Source organism: Seriola aureovittata, chromosome 14 (assembly GCF_021018895.1).
Source record: "Seriola aureovittata isolate HTS-2021-v1 ecotype China chromosome 14, ASM2101889v1, whole genome shotgun sequence".
NCBI lineage: Eukaryota > Metazoa > Chordata > Actinopteri > Carangiformes > Carangidae > Seriola > Seriola aureovittata.
In genome coordinates, this window is record NC_079377.1 from 18,458,013 (window position 1) to 18,475,577 (window position 17,565).

The 17,565-nt window shown below is 38.8% G+C and overlaps 1 long non-coding RNA gene across 1 annotated transcript in view; it reads right to left on the reverse strand.

The window, feature by feature from the left end:
• The window catches only part of LOC130181284 (uncharacterized), a 33,452-nt gene extending 15,922 nt beyond the window's left edge, over window positions 1-17,530 (reverse strand). Inside the window, exons 1-2 of the long non-coding RNA XR_008829557.1 lie at window positions 16,928-17,530; window positions 15,651-15,777 (exon numbers count right to left, since the gene is read on the reverse strand). This is a non-coding gene — a long non-coding RNA (uncharacterized LOC130181284). The remainder of the gene's footprint in view (window positions 1-15,650; window positions 15,778-16,927) is intronic.
• Between the last annotated feature and the right edge of the window lie 35 nt (window positions 17,531-17,565).

Here is a 17,565-nt window from a genome sequence, read left to right on the forward strand (position 1 = left end):
AATATGGCACACCTCTGCCCAGACAGATGTGGCACAGCACATCACAGCGAGCCGCGAGAGGGATCAGAAACCTCAGGAACATCTGGACCTGTGGCAACCTTCACCCTCAGCCAACAAGCTAACTTTACCTAGCTGCTAAGGACCTGGGAGGAGAGGAGGGGAGAGCAGAGGAGAGGAGAGGAGGAAACACTGGCTCATAACATGTCACAAGTCTTTACGATCCCTTCCATCGCATCTTCATCTCCAGCGGCATTTTGACTGACAGAAGAGGAATCCCACCTCCCTCAGTGAGGGCTGTCAATCAATTGCTCTGTGGAGTGGAGCGTTGAGGCCTGTCCCAACATGGGCCTGTCATGGCCTGCTGCACAGGAGTACATTCCCACCACTCAGGGGGCAGAATGGGGGCCTGGCTGGGACAGACTGTAGCTTGTACGAGGGCCGGGGATGGTGAGAGATGGGCCAGAGCCGGCCAGGAGAGAAAGTGATGGGGACAGGAGAGAGGGTTGTAAATGGGACTTCTTGGGAAGACAATGTAGGAGGTGTATGAGTGTATTCCTGTTTATGCTTGTGGCTAAGGTCAAACAGCAGCTGGTGGTTTCCATTCATATCAGTGAGTACAATTGGAATGGCAGCATTTTATCCTGACTAATGTATTCTTTAAATATAACAAAATCTAATATCATAGATGGCACGTCACTGTTAATTTTCTTTTATATATATATATATATATATATATATACATACTTCTAAATTTTGGATGGCAATGTTGGTCTAAACTGAGATATCACCTAGATACCATCAACATCTGCTGCATGGATTTCAATTAAATTTTCTACTGACATTCATGGTCAGCAGGGGATGAATCCCTCTGACTGTGGTGATCCCAAGTCAAAGCTTTTACTTACTCAGTGAAATATCTCAGCAACTATTGGATGGTTTGGCACAAGATTTTGTAAAGAAATCTTGTAGCACCACCATCAGGTTGGCATTTGTGGTTTTGAGTGAAATTTCTCAGCTATTACTGGATGGATTGCTGTGAAATTTGGTGCAGGTGTTCATGGTCCCTTCAGGTTGAATCCTGACTTTTCACCAACATTTGTCTTTCAATTATGACCCACTGCCTGCAAAGTAAAGAAGTCCCCATCATCCACAACTGTACTGTGCATTTAGTTCCAATAGCAAATGTTGGCATTCAAGCATACCAAGCTAAGATGGTGAACATGGTACCATGGTATCTTCCTTAACATTAGCATGCTAGCATCATCATATTACCACATGCTGGCATTAGCATTTAGCTCAAAGCACCGCTGTAAAATCATAAGTCTTGCTCTTGAATGTGAAAGGATGCTGTGCAGCAGCTCACTCCCCAAAGATGTCAGGTGCAAGTTGTTTTTAGTGGCTTACAGCACCCCCCTCCTCATGATACATTACAATAATTATTATTCTTTTGACAGTGCAGTTTAATGACCCAAAATGTGGAAAGTTTGCAAAATCTGCTGGATCTAAAACTAATTCTAAGATTTGAAAACAAGAAAATGTAGTTGAGTCATTCTGAAAATAAGTTTCCCTCCTGCCAAGGCTGTGATGGAAAAAAAGTGATTCAGTGCAGTGTGTTTCACAGATAGTGTTCAACATTAGGTAAACCATAATAACACACTGGAACAGCAACTGAAGCTCAATTAAACAATCAGAGAACAATTTCACAGTAGAGCAGACAACGGGTAATTAACTAACTTTCCAGGGTGAGGATGAAGCAAACAATTGTATTTTTTTTTTTTTACTGTACGTCGTAACATACAGGACACAGGCATTGGACAGCAGTGTGAGACGCTTGGAAAAGTAAAAGCTGTTGTCTGGATATGTTACATGATTAATTAAATTGTCCTGTGTGCTTCTTCCTCTGTAGGATACAAGCAGTCTGTCATATTGTTCTCTTTGTATCCTACACTGGTTTGAAATATTTTTGTGGAGATTATGTTGGCAAATGTCTTATATTCAAGGACTACACCGTTCCTAAAATATAGTACCTACACAAGTTAAGTACCAGCTACTTATGCATCCCGGCAGTTCAAAGATCACATCGTTTAACCCTTGTGTGATGTTCATATTTTTGTTACTCAGCCAGTGTTGGCGGGTCTGGTGGACCCGCTGCATTTGTTGGGGTTTAATTCAACACAATCAAACAATTTTCTATTAAAATACTTAACAGATGTTTACTTCATCTCAATTACAAGCAATATACAGTAAACAGCATTTACTTTTATGGTTAATATTTGCCCTTTACCTTTCTTAGATCACACTTACAAATTAAAGTGCTACTCGATTTTGTTTGTTTTTTAATAAAATGTAATAAAAAAAGAAAATCAATAACAATCAAGATATGATTGGAAAAAATTCAACAAATTTACAAATGAAGCAAGGTTTTTTTGTAACTATTGATTTTCATTTATTTGAACACCATTTGAAATTTAACCTCCTAGGACCTGGCGTCCACATATGTGGACCTCACATTTTGGGTTCTCTAGACCACAATACTAACTTTTTCTCAACAAAGGCCTGGTGACCACATATGAGGATATTATACTGCCACTCAGTAATCGAAATTTAAAACTAATGTCCTCATATGTGGACATCATTTTTCTCAGGTCCCAATCAGCCTATATAGCAAAGTATAGAGCTCGGGTCTTAGGAGGTTAACAAATTCAGGTCAGTTTACACAACACAAGCTGAACACATATAGTAACCATGTCAGTTTAGACAACACATCAGCCCCATTGAACACATTGCCTTTTCATACCAGCCTATACAACACACGAGGGTCCATCAGGTTTCCCTGTGTAGACTTGTAAGTTCCAAGCATATGAGGAAGTGGCATCACAGGCAGCCCAGATCTTTATACCATATTTTGCAGGTGTAGATGGTATATACTGCCTAAAGGGGCAGTGGCCCCTAAATGGCATCTTTGTTTTGGAGCTAGCTGATGCTCAATCTCATACGCTTCTTCTAAGTCACTGTCAGACTCTGAATTTTCAGTAATGTGATCCTCACATTCTGAAACCTCTTCCTCCAGGCCTACATCATCATCAAAAGCTTCACTCTCTTCAAAAACCAATTGCAAGGCCCTCTGAACAGAGAATCTTTTGGCCATCTTGATCAGTTGTGATAAGGAACCACACTGGCAAAGCTATATTTATAGTGTCCCGCCCCCAATTTGCATCTGGGATAGACTATGAGAAAATAAAGATTGGTTCCCGCAATACAGAGGGTAAGATGTACGGGAATGTGAGAGCAGACAGGTGTTGGTACTTGAATTTTGCAACAATGTTGCAACCTTGTGTGGGAATGGCAGTGGCAGAAACACAAAACTCACATTCACACACTCTCACTCACTCTCACACACACACACACACACACACACACACACACACACACACACACACACACACACACCACACACACACACACACACACACACAGACACACACACACTAACAGCTGGCCCAGACTGGTGGAGGACAGAGTGAAGGTACAACAATTTCCATACTTTTATTAGCCCCGGGTCCAGTGGACCCGAACATCTTGTATGTAATAGAAATGTGTAGGGGGGGTGTACAATGTGTGGTCATTGAAAATGTGTTCTGATAAATATTCTTCACAGAAAATGAGCCAAGGCCAATGAGTCTGGGTTTGAAAAAATACTTAACCATATAATTTTTCTTTTGATAAAAAATGAAAACGGGTCCCACAGACCCGAACACCACACAAGGGTTAATGGTGTTATATTATTTCCCGCCCCAGAAGGAAGCTCCTGTGGGAATAAGAGCAGACATATGTTGGACAGAGGTGTGCTGGATGCCTATAGACTGTAGCCCAGATGTCCTCCTCTTGTTCACACAAAGCACGGTCAATATGGATCACATCCTCTCACATCCCAAACTCTAATTACTTTTCTTTGTGTTACTAGTATATTATATTGTCTATGAACATATCTGGTTTTTCACCCTCTGGAGCATCTTTTATTTAGATTAACATTTATTGTTATTTATACATCAGGTTTAGACAAGCTGTGGAAACCAGTTTAAAGTGTTAATATTGGGGCTTTAACACAGTATCTCATTTACACGTGTAGACATGTTTCTTTGGAAATACATTTTTTAAACTGAATTATTGATATTGTCAGTGATTTACACACACTGTCAATGAAAAAGGCACAAGAACAAAACTAAACATCAGAATAAAATTACTTCACGTTTTTTACAACCTGGAATTGTCCTAAAATGATCTGCTGAGTAAGTATGATTAAAGATTTTTTAAATGTTTATAAGCACCTGTGTCATTTTTCATGTATTATTGGGTCGCTGGCAGTTTTATACTGTCAGATTTAATGCTGAGTTTGTGCTGAAATTAAAGGATACTATGCATTTGGAGCAAAGACAGTTTAAAATGTGATGACAATAATAAACCAATATAAATAAACCGTTATTGTTTGCATACACACTTGTGTAAGGCAGAGTGTAATCTCACATTACATTACGGAGAGAAAACTGACCGACAGACGCCTCCCTCAGTTCGCTTATCCTCAGCTCTCTCTCTCACTCTCTCAGCTCTTTGAATAATTAGTGATGTGTGTCAATATTGTGGCCCATAGTAACCATATGGTGGGTGCAGGCAGACAGGCCATTGTTGGGAGCTGTGAAATATTGTGTATCCCTGCGAGGGCTGGAGCCAGCAGAGGCAGGAAGTGTTGTCGGGACTGACAGGGACATTGTGCGCTTGAATGGGCGAGTCCTCGGTGGCAGGGAGCACCGCGGACCCAGACAGAAAGTCTTGACCCTGGCGAGAAAGGCTGATTAGGCATGGTGCTGCAGGCCTCTCCTTCATCCACCCCCCCACCACCAACACCAACACCACCCCTCTCATCCACACCCCCCACTGGAAGCCGTTAGAGCTAGAGCAGAATACAACAAGGCCACTTAACTCAGCGACGCCTTTTCACTGCGCACATAAAAACACTCATATATTCATGTCAGGGGTGGAGAGCAGAGGAGAGGGACGGGGGCTCGGCGCTGCACAGTCAGTGTGTGAACTCAGGAATGATGAGTGTGTGTGTGTGTGATTTGTGGGAATGACAGTGTAACATAGAGAGTGTGAACTCAACAACTGATCTAAGTAGAACCGAATAGAAAAGAATAAAATAGTAATATTTTTAGTCAACATGCATCAAAACTAAATGATGTAATTAGTGTGTTGTGTAGCGGACAGATTGGAAATGATGCTAAGCTTTTGTTTTACAGTCCTCATATCGCCACAGTATGATCAGACAAACACATTAGTTCAGATGTAATAGAAGGAGGCCAACATTATCCTGTCACATTAACAAGCTGTGGAGTGCAGGAAAGCTGTGCATCCTGACACTACACAAAGCCTTAAAATACCATATGACACCCCAACAAATATCTGACTCTTAACTCTGTAAACATTTAAATTCAGGAAATCCTTCACGTCAAGGACAGACATTTAACTGTGAAACGTCCGAGCTTTGTGGCAAACATTTCATTTGTTTATTAACCATTTGACAAATTAAAGTCCACGTCCCTCATAAGATTACTGAATAAATCAATGTAGTAATGAGGATTAAAATTTTAGAAATACTAAGATATAGTATGGGATACATTTTTAATGATTAAATCCAGATCCAGCACTTTTTACAACTGAGCACTGAATTTGTGACACTTTTTTTCCACAAAATGTTGAATATTTTGGATTTTTTACAAAACAACTCAGATGAAAATTGTGAAGTTATGGATGGAGGGACTAATTTTCTTTCTTGCAAAACAAGCTGCGTAGCTTCAACCAAAAGAGCGAGCTCATCTGGTTCAGTTTCCTTTCACCGTCCTCTGAGTCTTCTGCTCCTCTTTGCTCCATAACTGCCTGATCAAATACGCTTCCATCCACGTCCCCTCTCCTCCTCGTCTCTCCGTCCTTCTCCTCTTTCATCCCATCCTCCTTTCCCCTCTCTGCCAATTATCTCTCCGTCAGTCTGTCACACTTTGTAGTCTAATAAAGGCGTCCTAAATTGATGCCCATCCCGCCTTTATTCCCCTGATAAAGCACAACAATTAAGGCTCATGTCTCTTTGCTCAGGGCCTTTGATGGCACACAAAGCTGCACCCAGAGAGAGGGAGAGGTGGTGGAGCTGCACTCATGTTAGCAGACAGCTCTGTCTCTCTCTCTCCCTCTTTCTCTCTATCTATCTCCACACCAGTGTAAGTACATATAATTCAGGTATGACCATATATAGGGAGAAATATCTGTGCAAAGCAATGCATATCAGGGTGTGGACTCGATTCACATGACATGAATCAAATGAATATAGATGCAACTTGACAAATTCATAAAAGACTTGCAGCTCAACTTGGACTTAAACACCACTGACTTGTGACTTCACTGACTAAAGCCCTTTGACTTGGAATGACTTATGTCCTCACTCTGCTCATACATTAAAATTAGCCTAATCTTGACTGGGCTCCTTTCTGCCAGCACTCATGGGAACTAGGCTAGTCTAAGACAAAACAATGTTGTTTTTTCAAGGCACAAGCACCGGCCAATGACTGATTATCACTATAAATCACGAAAAAACTTGATGCAGGTGTAACAACAACCTGAGCAATAAACCATAATGCAACAGTCTGAAGACATGTTAGTCAAAGCTTCTCTCTGTTTCTCTCTCCCTCTTTCCCTCAGTGTGACATACACATGGATAAAATCTGACTTGCTACGTCAGCGTGGTGAGGTGAGGGGAAGTATCCATCCATCCATTTTCTTTTGCTTATCCAGGGTTGGGTCACGGATGTATTTATTTTCTAATGTGTGATGATTTAAACAATATGTATTTTCTTTTTCCATTAATTATTCATCTTTAAATACAATCATAGTCATAATGTGTACCCTATTTAATTTTAATGTAATGTACAGTGTTATTTATATTATTATGCATTATTAAATGATGCCAGTTAAACTGTTATTGACATATCAGTATTTTAAGCTAATTAACTTAATAGTTAATTGCAAAACAGAACCTCCATAATTTGGATCAATAAGGTTGAGAGAGAGAAGGTGTGAAGGTCACAAGGCTACAGCAGTTATTTTAATGAGTCAAATACACATTTACTCAAAATTCAGTATCTTCTGCTGTTTGTGTCATTTTCTGGATCAATAATAAGTAAACAAGGAATTAAAAGTAAAGAAAATGTATTTGTATAGTACTTTTCTAGATTAGACGCCAAAAATTTGTTTACTATGTAAGTTGAGAGAAAGACTTGAGAGAAGAACTTTTTTATGTTATTTGCATACATTTTCATATTCAAAAGAAAAAGCTTATAATAGATGAACTGTAATGCCAAAATGCATTGATGAGATATAATTTGAAAACATCTTCTAGTTTCTGAAAATATGTTTGTGTAGCATGGGACTAAAACCCATGAAAAACCCAAAACCTTGTTTGGTCTCATTTGACAGGACACATGCCTGTCTTCAAGGTACAATGATTGACAAGGGCAGTAACCAATAGGAGTTCTTTCTCTCACTGAAAGAATTACGTCATTGGTTTTTCACATAGGTACTGAAAGGAACTTGCAGGAAGACCACACTTTGTAGCTACGTGAGCTAAGCAAAACAGTCAAGCAGCCGGAGGAGGAGAAAATAGTTGAAATGTAGAGAGAAGTGATGTGAATTAAGTCGCTGGATAGTCTGCAATGGGCTTCATATTACAATGTTGGTAACTTGGAAAACTTATGAAAAACCATTTTGATTTTTTTAATCGATGTACCATGGACTAAAGGAATATAAATAATCAAGGAATGACAGACAAGCAGACTTCAAAACCTCTTCAAAGGTTGGTAGTCGCTACGTTTTGCTGGTTTTGTTGGTGTATGATGCTGATAAATATGATTGAATTATACTTAAATGCTCATGGTTACTACAAAATGATCATAAGTTAACGCCTTCTTAAAAATGGCATAAGCTCGTGAACAGGTATCCGGTGTTCCAGTTTAACTGATGGTCATGTTATCTGGTGATATTTGTTTACATATTCAACTTCCTGTGCTCCAAATGTCTCATTTTCACCACAGCAGGCCTACCTGTGTGTCTGTGAAGTGCAGCAAGATACTGAAGGCCTCCCTGAAATAAAACTAAACATCACCTAATTAATGTATATGCTGGTCAATATCAGTCTACAGACAATAATACCAAAGTTGCTGGCCAAAAAATAAATACATAAATTAAGCCCTGCGACAGGATTCAAAGTGCTGTGTTGCAACGATTTATAAAGTGGCCATCTTCCTCAATACACCAGATTTTCTCAAGTACAATCTGTTTTACTCAGATACATGTTGTTTACTCTGTCAGATGTTAAACACCTGTTTATGGTTCAGCTGAAACGTCCATGTTAATGGTGATAGTCATAACAGACAAATGCTGCCAAAGCAAGCCTCAAAATAACAAAACCCAAGTGTTACGAAGAATACAAGGATGACCAACTCAAAGGAAATTGCTTTTGTTTGTTTTTTTTAAATCTTCCACATAAAGAGAAATGCCTAAACTGAACAGATTATCTGAGAATCCTCGACTGGAAAGATGATTGTGTGGGTGTTTAGTAAGATCAGAGCTCCGCTTAAGGACACACAGACCTACTGTGTAACTGAGCTGTGGACCCAAATTGTCAATTGTTATCCAGCAAGTTTGTTAGTGTCATGTGAAAAAAATAAAAAGACTTGTGTTTTATACCTGTGTTCCAGATTATGGTGACATCCAGTACATGGCTGTATCAGACTCACGCCCATGTTGGCTTGATCCTGTCTCCATTTTATTTTGACAGTCCTCATACCAAGGAAGATACATATATAGTGTACCTTTTCATTTTTAAAGCCAATCTCGGTAAACTCCCTATCTGCTTCTGTAAAATGCCTTCTCCATCTTCAGACAGTTACCAGATCCTCTAGGTAGATCATTTTCAGAACACCCAGAGTCTGCTGTGAATTTAGCAAAACTGTGCTTTTATACTACACACCCTGGACTTGTAATAATAATTCATTTGGAAGCATTACCTTTATGTCAGGCATTCAATCTCAACATTTAAAACATGTTTTATGAAGAATTTATCTGTTGTAAATTGTCCCACTCCCTCCTTCTTCCTATATTAGCGCTATACTGTATGTGAATGCTGTAAATTATTTATGTGACTCGTATAATCTACTCCAGGCTGCCATTTTGGCCAGGTCTCTCTTGTAAAAGAGATTATGTATCTCAAGAGACTTTCTGGTTAAATAAAGATTTAACTGCTGCTAAGGTCCTCCCTTTGACATGACAAACAAGACAGTGAGAAAAAACATCGATGTTTCTGAAAGCATCAATAATGAGTGGGTTTTATAGTGTCATGATAGAACACAATATAAGGAGATTGTGTTAGCTTAGAAACTAAAGTTTCTTTGAGGAAAAGAGAAAATTGTTTGGAAATGATTGATAAGAGTCTTGAAACAGCAAAATGTGGTAAACAATCATATTTACTCAGGGTATTTCAAATTTGGTTGATGAGAATTAAAGCATAGATAATTACTGAGTAAATGCAAAAACATTTAGAACAAAAAAAGGAACATTTAAAAAACACAGCATGATTCCTGCAAGAATGTTCAACATGTTACCTCTTTGTTTACTCTGAGTTTGGTTCTTTTTTTCGCTATATGCCATGACACCAGGGGGTAAGCTGTAAATTTGAATAGTCAGTGGAAGTAAATGGAAAGGTGTGAAGGAAAGCAGAAGACACGACGTCGTTAAAATCAAGAGTAGCTCCGTGGTTATGGTAGACAACTGAAATCAAATCTGCACCCTGTTATTATACCGCATCTTTTCACCAGAGATGGATGTGAGGAGAAGTGAACACAAACTTTTCTACTCAAAGAAACACAAAATGATCTTAGACAAAATATTTCTCTAAATTATTCAACTGTTTGGATAACAATGAGAAGTACTCGGAAAGTTGAACTTAACTGTTGCTATAAAAAAATAAAAAAAACAGAGACTGTCTTCCTGTGAAAAAAAGCAGACAGGTCGTTTGTGCAGCAGCTTATGACACGTTTACGTTTTGTTGTTAGGCGACATCTAGAGGCCATAGTAATTATGACAGGAACGAAGGGGAAAATGCGGTGACGTAGTATAAAGAGCGTCAAAGTTCGCGTTAGGAGGAGGTTGGGGTGGATGGGTCAACAAAACAGGAATATGACACAGGAGGTCTGTGTTTGATTCCCATGTGAAACCAGTAGTTTATATTGTGTCTATTATCCATGAACGCTCGTTATTGTAACCATGACAACAAAGACTGTCTGATATTGAGGAAGTACTTATTTTAACCCAAATCATGATCTTTTCCTAAACCTAACAAAGTAGTTTTCGTGCCTAAACCTAACCAAGCCATTACGGTTATTATAGTAACCGTGGCAACGTTCTGTATGCTGCTCTCGGTACAGTTGTGTCTTTATTATGGTAACCATGACAACTGAGGTCCGGTATGCATGTCGCCGTAGGCGCGATATTTATATGGGTTGTATTTGAGGGTAGGAACAAATGACCACCATGCTGGTACGGATTTGAAGACATATATGGTTGTTTAGGTTGGTGGTGCCAGTATATAAAGAAAAATCTAATCTTATTATGATTAAAAACTTAATTTTAACACCCATGCAGATATATTTTTTTTTTTTATTATTATTTAATCATTATATTAAAAAGACAGCATTGGGCTGAGACTGGGGTCTCCTCCTTAGAGGTAAAATTTAACTGTTAAGTATTTGGCAGAGAATAATCAAATCAGATAACTAAATCAGTAATGTGTTTTATACAGCAATGCTTATTACCAGCCATGACAGCAAGGCGGGTATTGTTTTCATCTTGTAAGTCTGTCTGTGTGTTTGTGTCATCATGGCAAAAGGTGGTCCAGACATCTATTGTAGTGGGAACTACCAAAGAGGTGGTTTCAAGTTCTTTGGCGGGTGTATAGTTGAGATCAAAATGAAGATGGGTGTGGTGTACTCATGTAATAATGATTGTAGCGGAGTATAAAGTACAATATTTTCCTCTGAAATGCAGTGGAGTAGCATGAAATGAAACTAATGTACACAAGTAAATGTACTTATATACATTTCACCACAGCAACAGACACAGTCTTGACTGAGCTCAGATAATCTCAGTGTTGTCTGATAGCATTTTAACTTTACTTTGACTTTTGAGTGTGGTGGTTTTTCTACTTCTACGGCTGTCATTCGGTTGATCCACATTTAGTGAGGGCTGTGTTGTGTACCGTCTCTCCCTCCAGCAGCACCAGCTCAGCAGTATAGTTACCTGGGATGCAGGGCCTTGTGAGTGAGTAATGTTGCTGAAACAAAAGCCCTGACAGCAGAAGTGTGGAGAGAGTGATGAGACCCCCTGCTGGTGTGTTAGCTAGCCTGGCCTCGGGGGCTCTTCTCTGGCTTTCGCTTTTAGACTCCTGCCCCTGAGACCTCGGAGCCCTGGAGACACCAGGACCCTGCGGAGGCCTGGGGTCCTGGTTCACCACTTCTCGTGCAAATGTTTTAGCCAACTTAAGCTCAAATCATTTTCCAATTCAGTATTCAGTATTTTTAAACAGTATTCAGTATGCAGGCAGTTTGAAGGCTGCTGTGGAGCTTCAACATTAAGAGCTTGCCCTTGTTTTCAGGGGGTGAAGCAAAGTACGTTTACACAAGAACTATACTATATACTTTTACTCCACTACATTTCAAAGTCCACTACAATAATCATATTTGACCGCTATAGTTACTAGTTGCTCTTTACAGATTGAGATTTTACATGCAAAACAATAATGGTCATCTTGTTATAGATTAAACTACCCAGAAGTAAATAAAATACTTAGAATTAGCTCCAACTCATCCAGCAACAGCATCATCGTGCTCTTTACATGTTAATGTATCAATAAGAATATTAATAACCCATTAACAGAAAATATATAATGATATAACACTGTCAAAGTATATTTTGTTGCTGATGTGATAGTGATAAATACTGTGTTGCCAGTGTGTGGACTCTTTCATTTTATGTTCTTTGCCTGCGTATTACTTTGATGAGAAAACATGTTTAGACTTACAAAGAAACTAAGAAAGACTTATTAACTACCCTCAAACACAGAACCTTAGTGACAGTGTGTCCAAAAATAACTTTGGTTAGTGTTTGGATGCTTCATACAGGAGACCCGGCCTTCAACCCTGCTTCTGTTAAAACACTATGGCTACGACATGACGTGACCCAACACCACCAACTTCTCCTGCTTCCCCCATCTTTGCAAGCCTTGTGTGGTTGCCAAGGTAAGAAACGTCATGGCGACCATGGGATCGGCTGCAGGCTCGGAGGGATGCCCAGCTGTGATGGGGCGCGTGACATGATACTCAACGCTGAGACACCATGACAACCTGGCAACAATGCTGTTGATTCAGCAACCCGACCAAACTGTATGAGGAGTTGGAGAGCGGGACAATAAACATGTTGCTGCTGAGTGGAGGCAACACAGTGAGGTGTTAGGATCAAAGGCTTGTGCTGGATGAGGCTGTATTTCAATACCTGCAGAAGAGAAACAGGTGAAAAATAACATCCCAAAGTAAGTTCAGGTCTTCCTGTCTTTTTCTATTTTGGCCTCTGACAAGTTACAGTTTATAAGTTCTGAGCACTTCCGCAATGACCTCTACTCTAAACTTCTCAGATGGTTTCATTTAACCTATCCAAAATTTCACAACAAAAGCAAATCCTAGAGAAAAGTCCAAAACCAATTTAAGTTTGTGTGTAGAACTTAGTCTTTTGTCTTCCTTTCCGCCCTATTAATTATCTCACAAATCCTCAGATTCATCTTGTAACCCTTTGGAAAGGTTGACCCCGACATTACCCAACTATATTACCTATAATTATAAATAAAAAGAAGTACTCCCAAGCACATGTAACAGTAAAATGCTTCTTACACTTATACTCTCTCCTCTCACACACACAATCACACGCTTGTTTCTGCTCTGTTAATGTGAAGAACACAAGGTACTGTATGAGGTACATAATATTAGATCACTGATTTCCAAGAGAACTGAAAATAGCATTGCAAGTCTTTTAAATAGAAGAGAAGTCATGGTTTATCACTTACTGTTTGTGAATATCAGTCAATATAAATGAGATAATACAGTAATAATGCTGGTATTTAGCAAACTTTACATCAAAAATCTAAGATATATTTTCTAATTGATAGCTGAAATCTTTTTAAAGGTGTGTATGAGGATGGAAACTCAAATGTTAATATTTATCTATCAGAATACATCCATTGTGTAAAATTAGGCCTACTATTACTATTTCAGTTGATTCCCGTTTTTGTAAGGCAAGACGATGTTATTTGTGTAGCATCTTTCAAACATTAAGGCTTTTCCAAGTGCTTTACACACGATAAGGCAAAGAAAAAAATAATTAAAAAGGATAAAAATGATAATAGACCAGAAATACAATTAGTTTTTTGTGAGCAGTAATAAGTTGCCCCAAAAGAAAATAAAAGTCCAGTTTCAGTGTCAAAATAAATGATCTGATCATAGACGGAGGAGGAGAGCAGAGCATTTAACTTAAATTTGAAAGTTGGAGCACATTAGAAATCACCATGAGGTTCAATCTGTGTGCAGCATTGTAGCTAAAAGCACCTTCACCATGTTTGGTTCTGACTTGAAGCACCTCAAACTGACTGCGTCCTAAAGATATAAGGAACCTATTGGGTGTATATATGTCCAGCAAACCAGCATCACCAATAAAATGTATTATAAAGGCGGAAGCCAGTGTAAAAGTTCAAGAACAGCAGTCATGTGTGTCTTGTTAAAACTCTGGTAGCAGCGTTGTGAATGAGGTGATGTGGTCTAATGGTCTTCCTGAGGAGATCAGACAAGAGACAGTATCAATAGTCCACTCTGCAGGAGATGAAGGCATGAATGATTTTCTCTAAATCTTGTCTGGACATAAGACCTCTAATTCCTTCCATGTGTGTGAGATAATAAAATGCTGATTTAGTTATTGAACTGATGTTGCTGCTGAGGCTCAAACCTGAGTCTAAATGTCTGTTCAAAAGAAAAGACACAAAACTTTCTCACAAGACACACCTTTTTAGGCCCAGATGAAGTGAAATTACAAACACACACACACACACACACACACACACACACACGATGAATCTGGCAAAGTATAAATGTGCCAGATTCATCAGATAGTCACACACTTGATCAATGATAATTATCTATACCCTCCACTGGCTGTGAACTCTGTCCACCGGGTGTTTAATCCTTCTCTTAATTCAAACTGAATGGCTCCAAAAAATACAACCAGGCCTACACTGCCACCATGTGGAAGCAACGGCAACGTTTTAAATGGCTTTAAATTTCCTTGACATGTTGCATCCAATAAAAGAAGATGGATATTGTCTTACGTATATAATATTGAGATGTTCCATTGGTGTTATTGTATTACATCAATGGAAAAAGTAAGCTTGTTTAGCTGCTGAGTTTGGTCTATTTTGGTCCAAAAATAAAATCTAATTTCAAGGGAATCACACATTTAATATTGATGTGAAAAAAAAGTGACAGTTACTTTTCCTGCCAACACTCCCCACTGAAACATTAGCAAAGTAAAATTTGAAAAATGACAGCATAATGAATGTAAAATGAGAACAATGTGAACAAATGTCAGTAACCTTAGCAGCTAAATTGGCCATTATAAAACCTGGATTAAATATATTTTCAATTACTTTAGCTGCTACGTTTGGTCTCAGAAAGTTAAATTTACAGGGTAAAGAAAAAGGTGACAGTAATATTAGCTGTTAATTCTGACAATCACAAATTTAATATTGATGTGAAATGAAACATTCAAACAAAAGAAATAAAAAAAAATCCAATGACTTAAACTGTTAACTTTGAGTGTCTCAAAGTTAAAGTCAAGGTAAAGCAAAAGTAGTGATGTTACATGAGACGTCGAGGCTTCGAGGTGTGTGTCGAGTACTGCTCTTTTGAAGCGTCAACCGATGCGTGAATCATTTTAAAAGTATGACATAACTGATGACATGAGAAGCCTCACTTCTCGTCTGTACCACGTGACTGAGTTTGGTTCGAATCATGGAGCGACCGCGACATAAGACCCCAGAGTAATGATATTTAATAGTTTTAGGTTTATAACATTGACTGATTGTATTTGACTTCTCCAGTTAGACAAACTTTGATCTTATTTCTTCCGAGAAAGTACGAGCATAATAGTGTAAATTTATTATAGATGCTTTATGTTTATTAAAATATATTTTTTCAAGCACATATGTTGATTGCTTTCACAATAATTAGCGTACTACAAAGGTATGCTTCGAAGAAAGATACAATATACTGACATATACTGATGCTTTGTGATATACAAACATTTGTATTTGCCTATTTCACATTCTGGCCAGTAGATGTCAGTGTGTTAACATGAAGCATCGAGAAATTAACCTTTTCTCTAACCACTTTGCTGGAATGGTTCAGAGCTTCATCTCACCATCACTAGACATTATATAAACACCATAAAGCTCTCACCTGAACAGACGTCCTTATTGATCAGCTTCTTCGTCATCATCTTTATTGGCGGTTGGCAAACCAGCTTGTAGGAGCATTACTACCATCAATTGGACTGGAGTGTGCATCAGGCAGGGGTGGATCTAGACTTTAAACAAATCACATATATCAGTATTTGATTGAAAAAGCCCCCAGATTAAGATATTTTAAGATTTTTAAGTCATACATATTTTTGTACTTGCCACAAAATCTATGCAAAAAAACACAATAATTAAGCTAAACCAAAAGCAAGTCTCATTTGTACTGTCATGCAATTGAAGAAATAACACGAGTCATTTCCATTCAGCTCTCAATTATGAGCCCAACAAGTGCAATAACCATGTGATGAAGTGTGGCCGTGCTAAACACTGCAAATGGGGCTCTGATGAACAATCTTCTGCCTCTTCTTTATCCAACGTCGCAATCGTTAGGACACTGACGGGTTCAAACATGACTGACAGTGGAGGAGTTGGCTGTGATTGCTTTTTCTCCTGTCTGTCCTGGATACAGAGTAGTGTATCCTATCACATTTTCAAAATAAAAGAAAACTAATTCCTCTGTCTGCTTCAAAGTAAGAGCACTTCATAGAAATGTAGTGGAGTCAAAAGTACAATATTTGTCTTTTAAATGTAGTGAGGTAAAAGTCATAAGTTTAGTAAGTAAGTTATAAATACAAATAGCCTACTTAAGTACAGTACTCAAGTAAATTTACTTGTGAGTGAGTGATTATGGTGGTTTTTAAACTGGATGCTTTTGTATGTTGCACTTTTATGGCTGATCGGAAATTTGGACACGTTTGTTTGCCCAATGAGCAGCCTCGGTCCCTATGGGTGTAGGTGGGACACTGCGACAGGTTTGTTGAGTTTACCGTCAGATCTCCCGGCCCGTTTGTTTTAGTTTTTTATACAAAAAACAAATTGCAAGTTATGTTACCCAATTATTTTGTTTTGCATCCTTGGTCGTTTTTAAATGATTATACGGACATTGTGGAGCTTTCTTAGTGGGTATACCTGCGTATCACTTAGATTACACCACTGCCCACATATCCCATCTAATTTCTCACCTAGTGGCCTAGGCTATGTTAATTGGCTTGCTTGTTACCTACCCAAAGTGAACATATTCGAACATGAATCTAAACTTTTTATCAATAGTATCAAACGTTCAGCCACATTTGCAGACTAGCAAACACGGTGTACGGACTCGACTGACTTGCACTTTACAAATGTTCTAATGCATTTTAAATGAACTGAAAGTCTCACCTCCTTCCTTGGATGTACGGCCTAGTAACTGGTAGTCGCGGCTCCTGTTGGGGGGTGGGGGGGTGGGGGTTGTGCAACCTGTAGAACCTAGGGGTCTATGGGGACCGTCTTCTCATGCTGCATTCCATTGCACTCGGACATCGGAGTCTCACTCTTGTAAACCTCCGACCGGCCACAACCTTTTATTTAGAGGTTTTTGAATTAAACTGCCTAAAACTGGGGTGTAAAGGCAGTTGCCACCCTGGTTCATCCGCCCCTGGCATCAGGAGATTATGAAGTAAAATATCTTTTTTTGGCTAAACCAGGTTCGTTTATAAATTTAATAATGACACCACATAACTTTCTTACAGAATTCCCCCAAAAGCTCCGACAACAACAACAAAAAAAATCATCGTGTCTCTCTCAGCTGAGAAGCATAAACTGCTTAAATAGTCCCTTTCTCTACTCAACAATTAGCCTGGGCTGAACCAAACTACATTCAGGGGGTCTAGGTCTATCTCATTTAAATTGATTAATAGACAATAAGTTACTTCTATCAGCAAACATCAACAATACAAAGCAGACATACATTATCATTTTGTTAACTGTGTAAATCCCCCAAACCCACAAATACTTATTATCACAGTTTATTAAACTTA